Source organism: Equus asinus, chromosome 6 (genome assembly GCF_041296235.1).
Source record: "Equus asinus isolate D_3611 breed Donkey chromosome 6, EquAss-T2T_v2, whole genome shotgun sequence".
Lineage (NCBI taxonomy): Eukaryota > Metazoa > Chordata > Mammalia > Perissodactyla > Equidae > Equus > Equus asinus.
In genome coordinates this window covers 67,557,515-67,580,247 of record NC_091795.1, presented here as the reverse complement: position 1 = coordinate 67,580,247, position 22,733 = coordinate 67,557,515, and the positions used below count along the sequence as shown (strand labels likewise).

The following is a 22,733-nucleotide window of genomic DNA, read 5'->3' as shown; positions in this document are numbered from 1 at the left end:
TTCAGTATCATAAATTATCATAATTAGGGAGTTAAGTGGTTCATTGGCCCTGGTAACACAGTTCCTCATTTCACAGATCAGAAATTAAGACTTTGAAAGGTAAATTATAAAAGCTAGTGTGGATTCAAAGTTGTGGGTCCAGGACTTGGAACAATGTGTCCTCTCTCTCCATCAGAGGTCAGTAAACTTTTTCTATAAAGGACCAGGTAGTAAACATGTCAGGCTTTGTACGCCGTGCGATCTCTGTCACAACTACTCAACTCTGCCACTGTAACACAAAAGCAGCCATAGTCAACACATAAATGAATGGATGTACATGCCGGTGAACTGTATTTACAGAAAAGGTCAACAGGCCATATCTGGCCCATGGGCTGTAGTTTGCTAGTACCTCCTCCAGACCACGCAATAAACACTTTTCAATCGTTATGAATCTATCAAAGTTTGCCTCCAATTGGAATGTCATGATTGTGACCCATATTAGATTATTCTAATAATTTTTTCTCTCTCTCTTACCTCCTGTGTGTCAGGATTGTTTGGACAATAACTGACTTGGCTTCCCACTACCCCCTTGGTCCTTCCTACACTGCGGCAGAGTTTTCTCTCATCCTGCAAACCATGCCCAGCGAAGCCCATCCTTCCTGCCCTGGATCCTTCTTTACCTGCGCGTGAGATCAGTTCTGACAGGTCTTGTGAGGAGGCGCCTTTCTGGGACAGAAGGTCTCCTGAGGCCACAGGATTAACCACAATACATCGTCCTTCTGGCTTCCCCGCACTCTGGGTTTCATGTGCCTCTCCCCTTGGGCCTTCTCCATGGCAAGTTTGTTCCAGAGAAACTCATGCCCTGAATGGTTATTGGCCATCTGGAACTAGAATTGTACTTTGTTGGAGCCAGTGGGATGTGACTGATGCCTCACGTAGGGGATTCCAGATCTTTAAATGGGCTTCTAAGTACATGTGTGTGCACACATCTGAGCATAAAATCAGAAGAAATCGTAGAGGTCAATTGTCCAAACCCCTTATTTACAAATAAGGAAACTGAAGCCCAGAGAAATCACCTTCGTTTGTCATGCCAAAGGATGCCATACTGGATCCATACTACCTTTAAAAATAGTATCCATAGAGATGATGATGAACTTGATCAATGAAATTATATTTATAACCACAAATCTTTCCTTGAATATCAATATATTTTGTTTTAAACAGGAGGCAGCTCAACCCAGCACAGCCCAAAAGCCACGCATAAGATCAACTTTTTCAGAAATACTTGAGATTTGGCCTTCTCAAGGCTTCCATGTGTCCCAAAGGTGGAGTTCTCTGGGAACACCAACAACCTCCTCCAAATTTCTTCATAAAGTCTCCAAATGGTCAAGAGAGGCAGCAAAGGGCACAGGACACAAGTAACACCTGGGCTCTGCACACCCTGGCTTTGCCATTTAGAAACTGTATGACCTTAAGAAAATAATTTAACTTCTATAAGCTCAGTTTTCTCATCTGTAAAAGAAGCATAATAATAGCACTTATCTCATGAAGTTGATGTAATAATTGGATGAGATAATGTATACAGAGTGCCTCACATAAGGCTCACTTAATAGTAACTGCTCAATAACTATTCACTATTATTGCAATTGCTGTGGCCGCTTCAAGTTTTTGCCTTAAGTACAACTCTAATTTTGAGCTGACCCCTCTGCCCACTTTTCTGACTATGAAACAGGGATAATAATTTAGCAGGAGAGATGGATAATTAGAACTTAGTTATGACCCGGGGAAACAGTTCTGGCTCCTTGCCTAGAGCCACAACCTGGCCCGAATGACCTCCAGGCCCAGAGACAAGGTGCCTTTCTGAGCAGGGTCGTCTCTGAGGGGGTCACCTCCAGGCCAGGACTCAGACTCTCTGGAAGAGGCATGGTCAGAGGTTCAGAGAAGTCGGGGAACAGACCAGTTAATGTGAAAAAGGCTAATGCACAGTTTTCTTTGTGGACAATGTCTCTGGCATTATGATTTTTGAGTCAAATTATGTCATCCTTTGAAAAAGTCCTGCAGGTTGAGGGCAGGGGAAATCAGAAAATTCCTACAACAAAAGGGCCAAGGGCTCAGGATAGATCCTGGATAAGGGTCGTGCTTCAGAGGTACTCAGTAGACCAGACTGTAGTATTTGCAACATCTCCAAACCATTAAAAGAAAAAAAAAAAAGGCAAAGAAAAAGAGCAGACCGCCTAGAACTTCATTTTCCTGGTGATAGAAGAAACGTGCTAGACAAAACAATTCTTTCTCCTTTTCCGTGGGTTACTTGGCAGCAGCAGAAAACACTTGACAAAAAGTTCCAGAAGGACTTGATATTGAGTTTGAAAAGTACAAATTCCCACAACAATCAGTGACTAAAGTAGCAATATTTTAGCCCTTCACAGGAATCTGGTTATTATTATCATTAATGCCAAGTATCTTGTTTCTATTCTTTTTGATTTAAGGTAATTTTCTTTGTAAAAGGCCTGCTTTGTTAAACTCTATGCAGTTACATTGGTTTCAGGAGAAAGAGAAAGGGGCATGTTGGGAAAGTATCGTGTTGTACTGAAACTTTAGAGGACCTAGAGGTGAAGAACCCCTTTGTTTTTGCTCTGAATCTGATGCAGTTCTTCAGTCTTCGTTTTCTGGTTCAGTCCACTGATTTCACCCTTGTCCACTCTGAGGATGATATCTCTAATTTCCGAGTAAGGTCTCCAGGAGGCTGTACCTACCTGTTCAGGCCTGGCTATGACCTGGCCAAAGGAGGCCCAAGTCAATGCTCATGTCTAGAAAGTGACCCTGTGACTCTAGGTGCTTCTTTTGGACAATGAGGAAGGAAAGATACCAAAATATGTAGCTCAGTCGTTCTCAACCAAGGGCAATTTTGCCCCCCAGGTGACATCTGGCAACGTCTGGAGACATTTCTGATTATCATAACTTGAGGGGGATTCTATTGGCATCTGGTGGGTAGAGGCCAGGAATGCTGCTAACCATCCTACAAAGCACTGGACAGGACCCACAACAAAGACTTATCCAGCCCCAAATGTCAATAGTGCTGTGATAGAGATACCCTGAGACAGATAGAGAAATAGAGAGCCCTGATGGGCTGGCCCCTGCCTACTTACCTTGCCATATTTTGCCCCACTCCCCCCCCCCCGCCCCCACTTCCTGAACTCCAGGCACACAGACACCTTCCAGTTCTTGACTGCACTGTGTTCCCTCGCATGTTCTGATCCCTCTGCCTCCCAGGCTCTTCCATCTCATTTCATCTACCTCATGCCTTCTCATCCCCCAGACCTCAGCTCAACAGATACTTCCTTAGGAAGCCTTTGTGTCAAGACTAAGTTAGATCCCCATTACATACCCTCTCCCCTTTATTGTTTCTTTTTTCAAGGGTTTTGAAAGTGTCTTCATTGCTTTTTCAGAACAGCCCGAGCTCCCTGTGTCTTGCCTTAGTGGAAAGGCTAACAACACTAACTCTGGAGCTGGATGGCTGGTGTTTGAATCTCCACTTGGGCATGTTCTAGCTGAGTGACCCTGGGCAAGTTACTTCACTTCTCTGTGTCTGTTTTCTTACCTCCAGCATGAAGATATTAGCGGTATCTAGCTCACAGGGGTGCTGTGAGGATTAAGTGAGAGAGGCTTGTAAAGTGCTTAGAACACTGTCAGGCACATCATGAGCACCACAGAAAAGTTTGCTGTTATTAGTGCTCCAAGTTTTAAAATTGGCCCTTCTGAGACATGGAGCTACCCGATAAGAAAGATATGCAGCATTGTCTCTCCGTAGCAGAGTGATCTTGCATTGCTATCTTTTCTCTACCAGAGGAAAGAGAGTTCTATCATTGCAGGCAGGGGAGTCAAAGTCACTGCTTTCTATCTGCAGATAAAGAAATTGAGACCCAGAGAGGTTAAGAGACTTGCAAAACTCACATGCAGGTTTCCTTCTACCTGATCAATCTCTCAGCCTTTCTCTCCCTTCCCCCGACCCCCTCTCCTCCCACCCTCACTCTGAGGTGATAACTGGTGCGATTCCTGATCTGCACAAAATGAATAGCCCATAGCAACTATCTCCATCTGACCGCAGGTCCCTGCTCCACAGCCTTTCTACAAAAGACCTGGGAGTTATAAAATCCAAGCTTATCAGAACAAAGCACACCAAACAGAACACAGCAAGGGTTCTAATCAGAGATTTAAGGTGCTTACACAACAGCCTGATGGAAAATAAAGATCTAGGCCTGAAAAAAAAGTAGACCAAAGGCAAATAATAACCTAAATAAATTAAGAAAACACAGGCTGTCTCCTGAAGCTATCTGCCATGATGTCACTGACCCTGAGACAGGGTGGCGGACTGTCTCTGCAGTGCTACACAGGCAGAGCCACGACTCATTTGTCTCAACTCCCTCAAATCCTGTTTTACTCTTTGACACCCTCCCAGCCTCTCAGCGCTGTTCTTACTCTTTTTCCACCCCCTACAGGTTTTCATAAGCTCACTCTTTGCCAACACTGTGATGTTTTAGCCCAAACAGTTCCTGGGGTCTTAAACCTCATGGAGAGGCATGTGGTGTCCAGACCATGGAGTGACAATAGCCTCTGACCTCTTGGTCTGGCCACACCTGGGGAACCCAGCTCTGTCTGGGGTTTTACTCTTTAAGAAGGACATGAACCAACTGGAATAGCATGAAAGAAGTATAGTCAGGATAAGACACTTCATCATGTGAGGACAACTAGTAGAGAAGACTTAGGGAGGGGCAGACGAGGTGTCTTCAACAAATTGAAAGCCTATTGGGCTGTTGGGTTCCAGAAACAGTGCAGAACGAGCTAACATGAACTTCTAAGTCCTCTGCAAACCCATAAAAATACTGGTAAAATACAGCTATATATATATATATATATATATATATGGCTAAGCATATGAAAATAAAGTAACATCTCTAGGTGCCCAAAAAAAAGAGGGAATTTCAGGTCAGAGTGGCAAGCTTTTTTGATGCTTTAATGGTTCAGGGAGATGTTGACTCAAATATAAATTCTAATGTCTAGAGGCTGAGGTTTTCATGCTCACCCATGAGCAGAAATGGAGCTTTGAGGCCCTGTAATGGAGAATCTAGAAGCATTAAGTGGAGACCCTGGGAGGAAAGTTCTGCAACTTAAGCTCCGCTCACAGGCCCATGGGCACCCCAGTGATAGGTGTCTCTTTCCAGAGTTGCAGTTAAGGAAACAAAATTACCCCTGAGAAACAAATCCTCAAATCATCACCAAATACAAGTCTGTTCTCCAAATTTACACTCCTTGCCTGGTATATTCGTGAGGGTTCTCCAGAGAAATGGAAACAATAGGATGTGCAGATACAAACATAAATTTATTTTAAGGAATTGGCTCATGCAATTGTGAGCACTGGCAAGTCTGACATCTGCAGGGCAGGCCAGCAGGCTGGAGACCCAGGGAAGTGTTTACGTTGCAGCTCAAGCCAAAGGCAGTCTCGAGGCAGGATTTCTTCTTCCTCAGGGGACCTCAACCTTTGTCTTTTAAGGCCTTCAACTGATTGAATGAGTTTCTCCCACACTGTGGAGGGTAATCTGCTTTACTCAAAGTCTTGTGATTTAAATGTTAATCATATCTAAAAATCACAGCAACATCTAGACTGGTGTTGGACCAAAAACCAGGTACCATGGTGCAGCCAAGCTGACACATAAAATTAACCATCATTCCTGGTATGTGAATCACAAACCAAAAAGTTAATAAAAGAATTGGTCCTAGAATAGGCTCCCTTAGAGCAGAACAAATGGAAATCTCTGCAGAGAACCCTCCCTATCCCAAGGGGGAAAAAATAGCTAAAGTTGTGCTCACAACCAACAACTACAAACGACCGTAAGGAAACTGGGAGACAAATAAGATTCTCACCTCAAGAATTTAAAATAAAAGAACAATCTGAAAGAAACCATAACATATGTTTAAAATGTTAAAGAAATAAAAGAATGACTAGAGGGGCCAGTCCCATGGCCGAGTGGTTAAGTTCATGCACTCTGCTTCGGCGGCCCAGGGTTTCACTGGTTCGGATCCTGGGCGCGGACATGGCACCACTCATCAGGCCATGTTGAGGCAGCGTCCCACGTGCCACAGCTAGAAGGACCCACAACTAAAATATACAACTATGTACTGGGGGGATTTGGAAAGAAAAAGCAGGAAAAAAAAAGAAAAGAATGACTAGAAACCATAAGAAATAATAGACTACTCAAAAAAAAGGATGAATTTGAAAAAGAAACTTCTAGAACTCCTAGAAACAAAAGATACAAAGGATGGAGTAAAGAGCAAATTAGACAAAACTGAAGAGAGACTTAGTGAACCAAAAAATGGATCTTAAAAGATTGTCCAGAATGTAGCGTAGAACAATTAAGAGAAAGAAAATATAAAGAAAGTAAAGACATGCAGAATAGATTGTGAAGGTCCAAAATAAGTCTATTATGAATACTAGAGGCAGAGATTAGAGAGAAGGAATGAGAAGAAATATTCAGAGCTAATGACTGAGAATTTTAAATTGATGAAAGACATAGACCTTCAAACTGAAAAGGCACTTGGAGACATGAGGAAGATAAATAAATATGACAATACACCTAGGCTCATTATAGTGAAACCGCAGAACACCAACAACAGAGTAAAGTCATGAAAGCACTAAGAAGGAAAGAGAGATCACCCGTAAGAGAAAATAGCCAGTTGACCTGGCATCAGCAACCACAGAGGCCAGGAGAATAATTTCTTTATGCTGAAGGAGAATAGCTGTCATTGGAGAATGCGAAACCAAGGCCGACTTCATTCAAGAGTGGGCATAAAAAAAAGACACCACATTTTCAGAAAAAGACAATAGAGTTTGTCACTTACAGAAGGAAACTGAGCTGAGAGGAAGGAATAGGATGGAAGAAACAACGGTAATAGATGATCATGTAAAAACTGATTATAAAATAGCAAACACAGTAGTAATGTCTGATTTTTGCAGTTTATAAGCAAAGTAGACCTAAAATGCTAAATCACAATAACACGAAACTTGGGATGAAGTAATTAGAATAAGAACATCCTAAGGATGTAGAGATTCTGATAAATTGTAAAATTATTACAGTAATATGTGTGAGTTATAGATACTTAAAGCTGCCCACACAATATATTCTCTCTCTCCTTCTTTTTTATAATAGAACCTTTGTTTTCACATGCCACCTAAAAATACTCACCTCCCAGACTCCCTTGCAGCTGGGGTAGCAATGTGTTACAGTTCTGCCAATGAAGTATAAACACAGCTTACAAGACTTCTAAGAAGAATACTTTGCCCTTTCCTCTTTTCTCTTCTTCCTACCTAGAATGAGGACAAAATGCTTGGAGAAGCAGCAGGCACCTTATAACCATGAAGAGAAGACAAGTCACATACTAAGGATGGGATAAACAGGTAATGAAGGAATCTGGGTGCTTGATGACATCGTTAAAGAGGTGCGCTAGCTCCACACTACTTACGTCTGGCCTTCTCATTACTAAATAAACCCGTTGATATTTAACCCATTGTTTTCTATTATTTGTAGCCAAATGCAATCCTAAATTGCACAGCTTGTCAAAAATTTAAGGACAATCACTAAAAAAAAGGATTTGAATTTAAAACAGTAAAAGAGAAAAAGTTAAACTAAAGAAAACAGTCACTATAACAGAAGGCAGAAGAGAAGAAAAGAAGCTAAGAGGTTAAAACAAAAACATTGAGATATAAATACATACCAGTAATAGCTGGATTCCAATAATAAATATAAATGAAAAGGATTAAAATTACCTGTTACAAAATGGAAATGCTAAGATCAAATAAGAAATTCAGCTTTTTGTTTTTTCTAGTAAATACACTTAAAATATGATAGCACAGAAATATTGAAAGTAAATGAGATTGGAAAAAACACACCAAGCAATCGTTATCCAAAAGAATAAGTGATAAAGCAATATTAAAGTCAGGAAAAATAGGGGAAATGATTACAAAATGATAAAAAGAATTCTCCAGGAAAATACAACAGTCCTAAACCTGGGAATACCTAATAACATAGCTTAAAGATAAGAAGAAATAAAGAATTGACAAATTCATCATCATAGTGAGAGCTTTTATCAGAAAGCAGGCTGAGACAAATGAGTGGAAGTTACAGAAGGGAAGGACATTGACTCAATCTGTAGGGGAACTTTTTTGACTTTCAGAGTTGTCCAAAATTGAAATGGGCTGCCTTGGGAGGGAGAGCTCCCAAAACATGGAGGGTTTGCAGAATTTGTATGACCCTCAATGAGGCTGCTGGCATGTGCTAGCATCAGACATCGACCTCCTTGAGGGCAGGAACCATGTCTGTTTTGTTCACTCCTATTTACCCAATGCCTAGAGCAGAGCCTGGCACAGAACAGTCCTCAAAAAGTGTCTATTGAATGAATGAATGATCCAGATTTTAAAAATGGATAAAATCACCTCTAGAGTGGCTTCCCATTCTAAGAGATAGTGATTCTTACATGCCCATTCCTCTGCTCTTTGCCCTTGCTCCATTCTGAGTCCCAGGGTCACCACAAACCCAGGAGACTTGAGGCTGGCACTAAGAGGAAAGGGCAGGGTGAGGAATGGACAGAAGAGTAACATAGAAGCCCGGAGTAGGGAAGCAAGCTCTGCAAAGAGCTTCCAAGAATCTTCCTGCCACAGAAATTCCGCTTGGCCACAGTAATTGCCCTGGGCCTGGAGCGAGGTGGCAGCTGGCCTGCCCATGCAGGGCCTTCCAGTCAGCACATCTTGTCTGTGCTGCTTACAAGGGTGGAGAAGTAAGACTGTCGGTAGGTCACTGGGTCAGATAGGTCCATAAACCAGGCTTCTCCCACATACTGGGTTCTAGACACATGGAAGGAAGGGGATGAGGTCCCCAGCTCTAGGGATTCCTTGGGGACCCTCCAGCCTGATGGAAAGACACAGCCCGGCCCTCAAAGAGCCTCCAAACATGGGGGGAATGTTTGTTTCCCCCCAGATTTCATATGTTGAAATCCTAACCCCTTATGTGATGGTGTTAGGAGATGAGAGCTTTTGGGAGGTACTTAGGTCATGAGAGCGGAGCTCTTGTAAATGGGATTAGTGCCCTTACAAGAGACTCCAGAGAGCTCCCTCATCCCTTCCAGCATCTGAGGACATAGTAAGAAGACAGCCGTCTATGACCCAGGAAGCAGGCTCTCACCAGACACTGAATCTGCCAGCACCTTAATCTTGGACGGCCAGCCTCCAGAACTGTCAGAAATAAATTTCTATTCTTTATAGGCCACCCCATCTATGATACTTTGTTATAGCAGCCCAAACAGACCAAGACAGAGCCACTAGAATGAATGCTATGTAAATCTCTCTCTTCAGGAAGAAAATCAAAACTAATGGAGGGGCCCTGGCCTCTGTCCTCAGGGAGCCCTAGTCAGAACCTGCTGTATCTCTTGCCCTCCCACCCATGCAAGACCAGGGAGGGAGGGAAATGGCAGGCCCAGGGACAGGTCCATTTCTGTGATGAATGGAGACTCTGAGGGCTGCTGCCAACAGGCTCTCAAGGGACATTCCCATAGCCCTGCCATCAGTGTCAGGGCCCCCTTCCCTCCTTCCTCCCCATCATGATGCCTGACCGGTTGGCATGAATCCTCAGCCCTGAGCCTATTTCTAACACGGGAATGTTGGCCCCTTGGTCACATCGTGCTTTCCCTCTCTCTGCTTTTGTTCCTTTTTCTACCCTGTCTCCCCCTCCCCGACCCCTCATTTCCCAAGTTCGTTCCTGGGAGACCAGACCCAACAGCCCACTGGTGATCTTGTTTTACATGAGACATTTCCAAAAAAGACCAAAAAATCCTTTCCAGGAAAATGCCATTTTAAAAATTCAGCTCCAGACACCGCGGCAACATTAGGAAAACAAAGGGCTTGGCAGAAAGGTTTTCTGAATCGGGACTTTCTCTCTAAAGTAGCTTTTCCAAATTGCATCCAATGGGAACGACTCCAAGGGTCAGCCCTGGAGCACCCAGGCAATTTCGGATAGACAGTGCCTTCTGGTTTTTATGCCATCCCAGGCCTCTCTTTAGCTGGGATCGCCCTGGGATCTTCTCCCAGGCTCAAGCAGAGAGCCCCTCCTAAGGGTCCCCAAAGGAAGCAGCTTTCTCTGGAGGTCAGGAAATGCTGCTGCTGCCTCCCTTCAGAGGACACTCTACAGCCCCACTCTTGCCACCATCACTAAGCTGGGGACCCAGGCTGAGGGTCTGGAGGACAAACTGTGCTTAGTAGGCAGCTGTCTCCTCTTATCATCCAAGTGAGAAAAATATACAACTTCCCCTGGGGCATACATGGCGGTGTTGCTCCTTTTGCTTGTACCAAGCATAATCATGTTGATGGCATATATACAATAATAGTAATGGCCATTATTTATTAAGCACTTGCCATGTGTCCACCAATAACCTATTCTTCATGTTTGTTTTACCTCCTTTACTCCTCATAACAATGTTTATGGACCGAATTGTGTCCCCAAAATTCATATGTTGAAGTTCTAACCCCCAGTGCATCAGAATGTGACTGTGTTTAGAGATAGAACCTTTAAAGAGGTAATTACAGTAAAATGGGGTCTTTAGGGTGGGCCCTAATCCAAGATGACTGGTGTCCTTATAAGAAAAGGAAACGCAGACTCAGGCAAGTCCAAAGAGGAAACACCATGTGAGGACACAGCGAGAAGGCAGCCACCCACCAAGAGAGGCCTCAGAAGAAACCACACGCCTTGCTAACACCTTGATCTTGGACTTCCAGCCTCCAGAACTGTGAGATTATTAATTTTTTTTAACCCAGCCAGTCTATGATATTTTGTTATGGCAGCCGGAGCAAACTAATACAACAACCCATAAAATTAATATGATTATTATCACCATCATACAGAGGGCAAAACAGTCTCAACACATGAAACTTGCCCAGCAAGCAAACAACAGACTAAAATTTGAGAGGCAACTGTCTGACTCCAAATACAAGCTCTTCAATACCGTGTCCAACTGCTTCTCTTCTGTGCTCCACTATGTAGGTGCATGTCCCATTTATTTATTGCTGCATAGCAAGCAAGCCAACAATGTAATGGCTTAAAACAGCAACACTTATTTTGCTCATTCGTCAGTAATTTGGGCAGGGCTTGCTGGGGATAGCTCATCCCTGCTCTGCTTCTTGTCAGCTGGCATAGCTCCAAGGCTAGACCAAATCACCTAAAGTCTAGGTCACTCACTCACTTGATATCACATGGGACCTTAGCTGGGGCTGTTGGTCCAAACACTTTATGTGACCTCTCCATGTGGCCTGAGCTTCCTCCTAACATGGCAACTGGTTCCAAGGGTGAGCATCCCGCGAGAGAGCCAAGAAGAAGCTGTATCATCTTTTCTAACCCACCCTTGGAAGACACATAGCATCACTTTCACATTCTCTTCATTAGAAGCCAGTTATTAAGCCTGGCCCAAGGTCAAGAGAAGAGGAATTCATTGCTACCTTTTGGTAGGAGGAGTGTCAAAGAATTTGTAGACATGTTTTAAAACCACTACAGTGCATGTGCTATTGACATGGTTGTCAATATTTTATGTCAGCTATTTATTTAACAGCAGCACTGTATCATTGAAAGAGCATCAACTGGGGTCCAAAGCCCTGAGCAAGAGCCATTCAGCTGGAAGAGGCTGAGATTCCAAAACTCATGTATGAGAAGAGCAGCATCTGCTTTGGGTTCAGCCACCCTGCTCTGTGTAAGAGTGAGGTCACCTTAATTCCATTCCAGGCTCTAAAACAAACACTGATCTCCAACAGAGGGAATTTTATGATGCTGCTCTTCTGATTCTTTGCTTAACTCTCAGTTATGACAGACTGAGTCTTCCCTGTTGTCCCTGTGCCTGAGTCACTGTCTTAGAAATGCAGTGGGGCCGGCCCAGTGGGGCCGCGGGTAAGTTTGCACATGCTGCTTCGATGGCCTGGGGTTCGCCGGTTTGGATCCCAGGTGTGAACCTACACACCACTTGTCAAGCCATGCTGTGGGAAGTGTGCCACACATAAAGCAGAGGAAGATGGGCATGGATGTTAGCTCAGGGCCAGTCTTCCTCAGCAAAAAAGAGGAAGATGGGCAGCAGAAGTTAGCTCAGGGCTAATCTTAATCAGAAAAAAAAAAAAATTAAAAAAAAGAAATGTAACAACCTGTATATTGAGCACTTCCTTGGTGTTGGGCACTACCACTGGCACTTTATGTTTGTTATTCCATTTAGTCATCATATCAGCCCTATGGAGGATGTAATATTATTATCCCCATTTTACAGATGAAGAAACTGAAGCTCAGGGGAGGTAAGTAACTTGCCTAAAAGTTAGTAAAGGACAGAGCCAGAACTATAGGCTGTGCCCTGACCGGATCCATTTCCTACAGGGCCTGGGGTCCTGCCCCCAGACCCCTGCCCAGCATCGGGGGCCTGCTCCCTCCTGACAGCCTTTCTGCACAGTCCAGCTGCCTGCCATGACATCTGATGGCTTCTGGATTGTCCATCTCTCTGCTCCACTCACCTTTCAGGGCCTTGCCATGCTTTCTGTTGGACTTTATGCCTGCCCGTATTGTGAACTACTCACCAGACTCCCACCTGGGGGTGACCACCACACTGTGTTCACCTTCATGGTCTGTTTCTCAGCCCTTCATGTCTGTCCCAGCCCATCTTGATAACTGGGCAGTGCCCTGCCATGGCTAGAGAGCAAGACCAAGCACGATAGCATTGTGAATGAACAAAAGCAGAGGCCCTGGAGTCAGACCAATCTACATCCAAATCCTGGCTCCACCATCTATCACTCGTGTGTAAAAATAATGAGGCTCATGTTGCCTCATGGGAGGATTCTCGATGAGTTAATACATGTACAGGGGTTGGCACGGTGCCTAGCACATAGTAAATGCTTAATAAATATTAGTTATCTTTTCCGTTGTTATTATCAATAATATTTTTAAAAGATCCACTAGAGAGCCTAGCATATGGTAGGCATTCAAAAATGATAGCTGTTAATCTCATTGTTTAAGTCCTGGAAAAGCTACAGGAATTCAGAGAAGGGCCAGATAACAAGGTAGCGAAGACAGAAAACAGGCTGCCCAAGCAACTGTGCAGATCTGCAGATCTCTGCCTAATCCAAGAGCTCGGGTACGACTGGCCTTGATTAAGTGGAAACGCCGCCCTACACAACTCCCATCTTCATCGGCCTCAATTAGGAGATGACAAGAGCTTCCTGAGCTTGGAAGCCCTTGGGAAAAGGAATTTCAAGAAAGACAACCAAACACTCTCTGTCCGTGCTTCTGCCCAACATCCCCCACTGTCGGGGCACAAGCCACTGGCCACAACATCCTGCCCTGCTCATCGAGTTGTCCTACTGGCCTATGGTTTCACAGGCTTCATCTAAGCTGTAAGTTCTCAGAAAGCCAGGGAACACGGTCAATAAATATGTAATAGTCTCCAGCCTCAAGCCCATTCCAGGTTCAGTTGTTAACAAGAATAGCAAGCAGGTGGACAGAAAGCAACTATCAGGTTTGTAAAAGATGAGCTATCTCACACACACACACACATACACACACACACACCCTGAGCATTTGGGAGCTGCAGCAATGGTGGTGTACTCTCCCATCGTATTTTTCCTGCTGCTACTTTCCCAGGATCCTCACGGCTAGAGCCACCAATCCTTGCAGCTCCTGAGTCAATGCTGACCAAGCTGAGGGATGTATAAAGTTTGAACAGACCCAATGGCTTAGAACAGCGTCGCCAGCTCAGTTATAACTGCTTTGCTCCTGTGTTCCTCCTGATTTTCCTTCAAGCCAGATGATCAATGAGGTGACAGTTATTTCCCCCAGACCACTCTCATTTCCCTCTTCCAATCAGACCTGGATCTGGTGCCCTCTGGAATGACCTCTCGAAGCCCATGTTACTGCTTGTGTTGCCTCTGAGTCTGAGCTCTCCCCTCCCGGCTCCAGGTTTCACCCACTCTGGTACAACCAGACTAATTTTGCCTTGATTCCCAGTCCCTAATTTTTTCTAGAATCCAGTTCTCCTCTGTATTAGTTAGCTATTGCTGTGATAATACTAAGTAATAAACAAACCCAAAGTCTCAGTGGCTTATAAAACAGTTATTTTTCCTCCCCCCCAGTTTGTGGTTTGGATGGAGTGGCCCTGATTCAGGCTGTAGGTCAGGTACAGATCGGTTCCATATGTCATTCATTCTGGGACCGGTAGCTACCTGCAGCAGACTCTTCTCCTTATGGATGGAAGAAGAACTAGAAAAGCTTAGTGGAAACGTCCCATGCCTCTGAAGGCCTCAACCAAGCACTGGCTATTGAGTCTGCCAGTATTACATTGGCCAAAGCAGGTCAACTGGCCAAGCCCAAAGTCAGCTGGACAGGAATACTTGCTGCACCTCTTCTAGGAGGGTGTGTGCTGTCATCTGGCAAAGGGCATGGGTTCTATTACAGGGAGGGAATGGAGAATTGGGAATCATAATCCAACCTCCAGCATGTCTTAAACCAGAACTCTGGTTTAAGCTCACCTGAGGGGACTTCCAGCTTCTGCTTGCCTGCCAGGCCTCCTCACACCATCCCCCAGCACACCGGCGTAGAGGCTGGCTCTGTGTGGACAGAGCTGTCACCTGGAGATCCCTGCCTGCTTGACTGCCAGCCATGGGCTGTCCCTTGCATCTCTTGCTGTGATTTACCCACCTGACTGCTCCTCCTGAATTCTTAGAGAAGCCTACTAGCCTAATTAGCTTCTCAGTTCCTAGTATATCCTGGCTTCAGAGGGGCTGGAACCAAGAACTGGGGAGCTGGAAAGGTATTGGGGAGAGCAGCTTCTCCTGCTCTCTAACGGTCTCTTGCTATACGTTTTCTCTCTCTGCACATCTGCTTCATTTTTCTCTCTGGGTACCGGCTTTCTCTGCTCCTCCATTGACATGATGCAACAGAGCCTGCTCCAGTCCTGGGGCTACAGAAGCTCTCACTTTCAGCACCATGACCCAGTTGAAGAGTATTCCACTGTTCCACTTCCAAAATCCCAAAGAAAGACCCAAGTCAATCATGGCCAGGATCATGTAGCACAAACATGGTTACCCACTCCTCTAGATGGAGGAAAAGAGTGGTGTGGGCTTCCAGACAGCAAAAAAAAAAAAAATTCAAAAACCAAGACTCCAAACTGGAGTCCTCTGGGCTGACTCTGGTCAGAAGATGTGTTTAGCCTGGCCACAGGATTTTAAAATGTTTTGAATTACTTGACAAAATTTAGAACTTGAGTGTCCACATATGAATCCAGATTTTTTGTTAAAAAAGTTAAAGATCTCCACTGGAAGGGAGTGTGAAGGTGCCCTATGGGGCCTGATACTGTTCTGTTTCTTCATCTAGCTGTGGGTTACACCACCACGTTCCATTTGTGAAAAATTCATCAAGCCGTACACTTAAAATATATCCACTCTTTAATATGTATATTACACATTTGTAAGCTTTAAAAATTTAGAAGATCTGGCAACCTTGGAGCCACATTCCAGCAAGGGGCAAGTCCACCGAAGCTGAGCAGTATTCCATATTGCCACACTCACCATCGCTCCCCATTCTCTTCCCCTCACTGAGGCCTAAGGTCATTTATCATCATCCTGGACTACATTTTTCTTATAATAGAGTTAAGAAGAAAGTAACTTTTTTTCTTTTATATACGTAACTCCATCAAAAGAGGGGAAACAAAAGAGCACAAGAGAGAGCTGTTTGTTTGCAGAAAAATGGAAAATAGCTTTTTTTTTTGCAGAAGTTAAAAACATTTTTTTAAGTTCAACATGCAAACAAAATATGTCAGTATCAAAAGAATCCAACCAAAGAGGCCGCGACTGGTACATGGAAACTTAATGATATAAAAACAAAGGACTAACGTTTCAACACGTTTTCTTTTTCAATGCAAATTAAACAAGTGATGCAACTGTGAAATGAGCTTACGGAGTAAAATAGGTGAGAATACTGCTCCGGCATTGCAACCTTTTATGGATGGTGAGTTTGTAAAAGAGTATCTACTGAGGACAGAGAAAATTCATGCCTTGAACAAAAAGCGAGTATTTGCAAATGGAAGACTAAACAGAAATGCTGTTGCTCAGCAAGATGACGACACGGCTGAGAACTTACAGGACAGGTTGTGTGAAAAAGTTCAATCATTTGTGGCATTTCCTAGGGAAGCTTATGAGAGCCCAGTTAAAATAATACCACCCAGTCAGTTATATTTATTTATGGTTCCAAAGAGACTTCGATGTGATTGGAGAACTTTGGGGCATGGTGTCCATCACAGGCACAACTTCAGGAAATGGCTTAGCTGTGTGTGTTGAGAAGTCTTGAAAAATGTAAAGCAGACAGGTCAAAATCACTAAGCCTGTCTATGGAACCGAGCTCCTGAGATGGTCAGCATTAACACTGATCTTACCATCAAACTTAAATCCAAAGTGCCAAATTTTACCCGATCAAGGAATCTAAATAATTCACCAGGAATTGCCTTGTGTTAATAAGTTAAAATAGAACATATCATAAGCCTAGCAAATTGGATTCACTCCCACTGCTGAAAGCATAGAGTTCAAAGCTTTGCTTGATGCATTGAATATGCAATAGTCACAACATTTGCCCGTTCTAATAAATTAAGGATAGTTGCTGTATAACATTGGAGTCTTTCATTTGCAGATGGGAGGAATAGTTGAAAAATTATTAACTTGTTTATATCATCCAACAAAAAATACTTTCCCCAACTCATCAGCAAAGATTGGATCAAAGTATTGACCTTTTTGGTAAATATCACAAGCCATTTGTTTAATTCTCTACAAGAATCTTCACAGGTGTGCCAATGGGCTATCGAATTTGTTCATTCTTAGTGAAATTATATCTTCTGGAAACTCATTTGGCAAAGAGTAATCTGTCCCACTTTCTTATGCTGAAATCAATTCTCATAAATGAGAAAGATCATTTAAACTGCTCTCCCAAAATTGTGGGGTTGAAGACAGGATTCCAAAAAAGGTTTTAATTTTATGAAATAAACTCCTGTTCACCTTACCTTTCTTAATTAATATTGTGACATAAATGGAACTTTGAACCACAATTGGGTCCCCAAAACTAAATTTTGCAACATTAGGATGTCAAAATTATATGAATATCTCAGGAGTAGTTACCCTAAATATAAAGACCACCATACAAAGATTCTATCCATGTTCGGCCACGAACAGCTGTTTTCCATTACGGAACCAAAAAAAACTATTCCTCTCAGTTAAAGGATTCAAGGCTGAATTCTATACAGCACATCGCAACATGAAATGCAAGACTCGACATTGACATGTTGGGGCAAAGAAAAAGTGTCACATTTCTGGTTCTAAAGCAAAGAAGTAATGAGTTATGAAAGAAAAAAATTAATAATTAAATATCTCTATTTTTTCAAATGTTATGTTTTTCAATTTCCAACTGAATGTATAATCTCCAGTATCATACATGTTTATATTATGTTATGTGCTTATGCCACGGTCAAGTAAAAACAAAAGAAAATTTGATTACATTTCTGGCAGTTGATTTTTCTTACACCCAGCCCACTTTACTCATTTTTGTTTCATTTCTGGATTCTGTAGGAATCTGAGTTTGCAACCTCTGGTGTACTATATATATATAAACACTTTATTAGAATAAAACATCTCATTGAAAAATAATACATGCTCACTTGCTCAATGGTGAAAACAGAAAATTCAGAATAGAAAAGAATTCCACTTATCTTACCATCTTGAGAGTGCTTACAAAAACAAAAACAAAAAAAAAACATGCATTTATGGGAAATATGTATATTTAAAATGCATTTTTAATTAAAAATGGAATCATATCACACATAAAGTTTTATAGATTTTCCATATTGTTAGGTGTTCTACAAGTCAAGATTTTAATGACTGCATATTATTCTACAATATATTTGTGATATAACTATCTTATTTGCTTTTTGCAGATTTAGGTTATTTCCCATTTTAAAATTATTGGTCTTGATACCAGTTCTGGCTCCATCCTTGTCTTAACCATAGCCATGTTTTTACTCATAATGTCTTGTACTCAGTACCTGAGTTTCCACATGTAGTGTCCAGTAAAGGCTGGAATTGGTTTAAGTTAGAGTGCAATAATCCTCTGAGGGAGCTAAAAGAATAGCTCAAACTTGTGGGCCCTCCTTGAACCCAACAACCTTTGGCACTTCCGTTGAACCTGAGCTGCATTTTTCTGGATCTTTGGTCATTATTATTATTGCTCAGTGTGTGACAGGTTTGTTTCGTATGAAGAGGGGTCTCTGGTTAGTTCATTCGTCTACATAGGCCCCCTTGAAGAGAGTCCGAGCTATCCCAGGAATATAAAATCTAAGCTATCCAAGTCAGGGATGCCTAACTATGGTGAGTGAGAGCCCCTCTCTGAGGTTAGGACAAACAACCAGCTGCCACCCAGCCAGCCCGTGCTACTACTGCTATTTTTACCTTGGGCTTGTGTCACCTGACTGCCCCTACCCTCAACCCCGCTCCCACCACTATTTGTATTCATCACACATGTGATGCCTCCAAATAGGATGCCTCCAATCTGATGGGGCAAGCAGTCCTGTCAATAAGGAATCCCTGTTTAATTAGGAAATCATTTTTCACATCCTTGAGAATCCTTCAGTTTGACAAGGAGGTGACTCAACCATCAGGAAGCCTCTGGCTTGATGAAAGAAACCCAGTTTGCTGCTATGATCAAAGGCTCTCAGAAAATGTGCTGATGGCATCAAGTGGGCAGTGAAAATAAGCAAGAACTTGCAAAGTTGGGGAAAAGACCGTCAGACCACCTGCTTAGGCTGAAGTTCCAGGGCTGTAGAGTAGAGACAAGTGAAGAAGAATTTATCTTATTGCACCTGGACAAAGGACATCATGAGCTGACCAGAGCAAAAATCTGTAGGATAATTATCTTTACGAGAAGTTATAAAGATCCAAATTGAACAGCATAAAAATAACTTTTTAAGTAAAAGAAGAGACAAGATTTTCTGACTAGAGATCACAGATGAGCACACACATTCACTTCTCTCCTTTATGACATCCCATTAAAATTAATTTTTTAAAGGTATTGACCCTTAATAAGGAAGAAAATGGGAAGGGTCCTTTAGCAAAGGAAGAATTTCAGCCCATTTCTGGAAAACTTAAAACCAACAGAAGAGAGTTAGCTGACAAAGCAAAGCAGGTAGCAGAGTAGGAGTCCCGACCTTCTAGAACATTCTTGACCATACCCTGGAGAGGGTCATGACTTTAAGACAGCAGATAAGGTGGGTGATGAAAGTGAGAAGTAAGAGATTAATTCAAAATCTGTATACAGAATGGTGAATGACACTCTAACTCCCTCTCCCACCTAAGCTGACAGAATGGCCTGCAAACAGGCTCTGAATCCCCAGGCTGGAGATTGGGGAGAGAAAGAGAGAGGACAAGGGAGAGGAGATGAGAAAAGAGTTGAGGAGAGCTCTTCCCTAAGGAACTTTTATTGTCTAGGAGAACAGGAGCAGCAAGCGTTGCTGTTGGTGCCCCAGAGTAAAGAAATCTCCGGCATCCTGGCATTTCAGAAACCCATGGCACGATGGCCAGCCCCCACCCCCAGCCTTCATTCTCACCATAATCAAAGCCTTCCAGTGGCCATCCATAAACACAGAGCGCTCAAGCATACTTCTTTGTCCTTTATTCTCACGAATGAACAACAACCAAGGATTCCCAGATACTGAAGAAAGCCTGCAACATGAAAGAGAGCTGTAGAGAGCTAGATCCCCATCCATCATAGTCAGAAGTCAGAAGATAATGTCTGAAGTTGATAAATCAAGGGCGAACAGTATAAGCATATTATTTGGATATGCTTTAGAACTAAAAACAGAAACAGATAAAAGTGGATGCCTCCCGGTAGCAGCACAGGAGGTGGGGAGAGGGGTGGGAAGGGCAGACGACTGTTGTTTTTCATTGTAAGTCCTTCAGTACTGTTTAGTTTGATTTTTTTTAACTTTTCAAATATTTTTGAGAAGGTCACACTGTAAAACTATTGCCATAAAAGGAATCATCAAAATAATTCATTGCTGTGTAATCTTAACTTTTTGTTCCTGAAGTTTTAGTTTTTGTTCCTGATTTTTTTAAGCAGTCAATATAAATGGAGATTACCTTATGTTACCTTATGTTGTACATTACCTTATGTTGTAGGAAATTGTTATAGAGAAGGCACCAGATTATATTTCCCCTAAGTAATTTAATGGAGGGTTTTCTTTTTTGTTTGCCAATTAAATCAAGGAGAAAGAAGCACTGATACCTAAAGGATCAGGTCAGTCTCCCATCATCCCCAATATTTTTTGAGCACATACATGTGCCAGACAATGTTCTAGATGCTGGAGATGAAGTGGTGACAGGATAGACAAGGTATTATCCCAGAATTCTAGTGGGAGATGAACAAAAAAACATAGACAAAGAAACAACTAAATGGAGGTAACATTAGATAGTGTCAAGAGCTACACAGAGGATTGAAATGGTTTGATGACAGAGAGTGGCTGAGTAGATACCTTAGTGTAGATGATCAGGGTTGGTCTATTTAGGAATGCCATTTAAGCTGAAGTCTGAATGAAAAAAAGGAGCCAGTCTTGTAAAGACTGGGGGTTGGAGGGGAGCATCATTCCAAGTAGAAAAGCTCTACGCAGAAGGGGAAAAGATCTTTAATATGACATATGTGTGTGTTCTAAGAACAGAGAGAAGCCCATTATGGCTGACCTTAGTAGCTAAGAGGGGATGAGAAGAAATAATGGGATGAGGTAAGAAAGGCAGGGTTTTTAAGAGCATGTTGGGTTTTTAAGCCATAGTAAGGAATTTGGATTTTATTATAAGTGTAATAGAAAGCCTTTGAAGACATGAAAGCAAGAGAGGGACTTGTTCTGATCTAGGTTTTTAAGTCACTTCCTATCTGGGATGGTTGGAGGCCAGTTATTTCATGACTTTAGTTATTAAGCAAATAAAGAGGGTTAAGGAGAACTCGAGTTTGTAGGAAGACAATTTTTCATTCATCCATTCAAAACTATTTATTGAGCATTTGCTATCTGCCCAGCACTACGCTGGGAGTCAGAGATATACAAGTCCTTTTCAAAAGAAGGCTGCATGGAAGACTGGAATGGAAGAGTATCATTAAATCAGATGCTCAACTAAGATAAGCTTTGGGATGAGAAATTGCAAGGTTTTCTTTCTCTGAGAAAGTTGTCAGGCCATCTGGATTGTATAGGAACCGAGAAGAGACACTACCCTTCTCTGTCCTCAACAAGTGTGGTAAGGTTGGAAAGATGGCCTCCCTCTCTCCATGTCCTTTGATAGACCCTCCTGCCCTGATTCTTGGCTGGCCCTATGAGTTGTTTTGGCCAATGGGACAATAGCAAGCACAACATAAACAGAGACTTGAAAAGCACTCTCACATTGGGCCTCGCTTGCTGTCTTTTGCTACTCTTGGGAACCTTGCAACCACCACCACGTGAACAAGCCCAGGCTAGCTGCTAGACAATGAGAAACGTGGCCAAGTGTTCTCCATTGCTCCAGCCGACCTAAAACCAACCACCAAATGTGAGTGTGAGGCTATCCCAGACCATCCTTCCCCAGCCACTCCAGTCCAGAGCTAACAGTCTGCCCAGCCCACCCACACAATAATGAGAAAGAATTCTTTGTTATTTTAAGTCAGTACACTTTGGGAGTGGTTTGTTACACAGCAAAAGCTAACTGATACAAGAATATAGAAAAATCCATTTACCTCTCACAAAGGAAAGTTCCTCAAATCACATACTTCAGGCTCAGGACTGGCTCCTTCTTATCAATGACTTCTGAAAAGTGTCTATCTTTTTTCTGCCTAACATTTCATACATCTATCATTTCTCCCTTTGGACCCTCAACTACCTTAGGGGAAGAAAAATAAATGGCCCTGGTCAAGATGAGAGCTGGCCCTATTAGAGGTGTATACAAAGGGATCTAAATAGGTAACAGTGGAATCCAAATTAAGCATGTGGTGACAGTCAGAGTGGCTGCACTGCAAACACAGGGTGAGATGGACAAGAGTGTGACAAGGGAGACACCAGGGAAGAAAACGCCCTGCGCAGCTTTGCTCTGAACTCTGCCCTATTCAAGGACTCTTCGCCCAGCCAAGAGATCCAAAACTCACTGGAGAGTCCATGAGCTCAGTAAGAAAGAGTTTACAGCTTCCTTCCTCAAAAAGCTCCAAGATAAACAGAATAAACACCAGTTGGTCTCAGCTGGTCGCACATTGGCCTGCCTAGAGGAAGGGGATGCCAGAGATAGCTTCTTGAGGTTGCTTCCAGCCCTGCATTTCTAGGAAATAGACAATTATGAACAACATGGATTTTATTATCGTGACATCTCTAAGGTCTCTGCATAAAGCCTATATTTAAAAATATAAACATGTAAGTGAAAAAAAATGTCAGGGGAATAAATATTTGTCTTAAAAGAGACCATGTGTTTCAAATTTTTATTTAAAAAAAAAACCAACATGTGTTTTATTTTAAATTTGTATGTGTGTTGTTATCCTTGGGTTAAGTATTAGGTAAATAGACAGAAGCATTGAGAATCCATTTTCCAGCAAATTTTGGTTAGAAATCCTTGCACACGTGATGCAGGAGATAATTTGGGGGCTAATTGGAGCTTTGTG

At 42.7% G+C, this 22,733-nt stretch overlaps 1 long non-coding RNA gene across 3 annotated transcripts in view; it reads right to left on the bottom strand.

Annotated features, from left to right (window-relative positions):
- LOC123286325 (uncharacterized) overlaps nucleotides 1-21,985 on the bottom strand; it is a 44,884-nt gene extending 22,899 nt beyond the window's left edge. For 2 of the 3 annotated variants that reach the window (XR_006528619.2, XR_006528620.2), the window contains exon 1: nucleotides 21,825-21,985. This is a non-coding gene — a long non-coding RNA (uncharacterized lncRNA). Of the gene's footprint in view, nucleotides 1-19,677; nucleotides 19,770-21,824 lie in introns of those variants that run through there. The other variant, XR_011504079.1, reaches the window with a different exon arrangement.
- Between the last annotated feature and the right edge of the window lie 748 nt (nucleotides 21,986-22,733).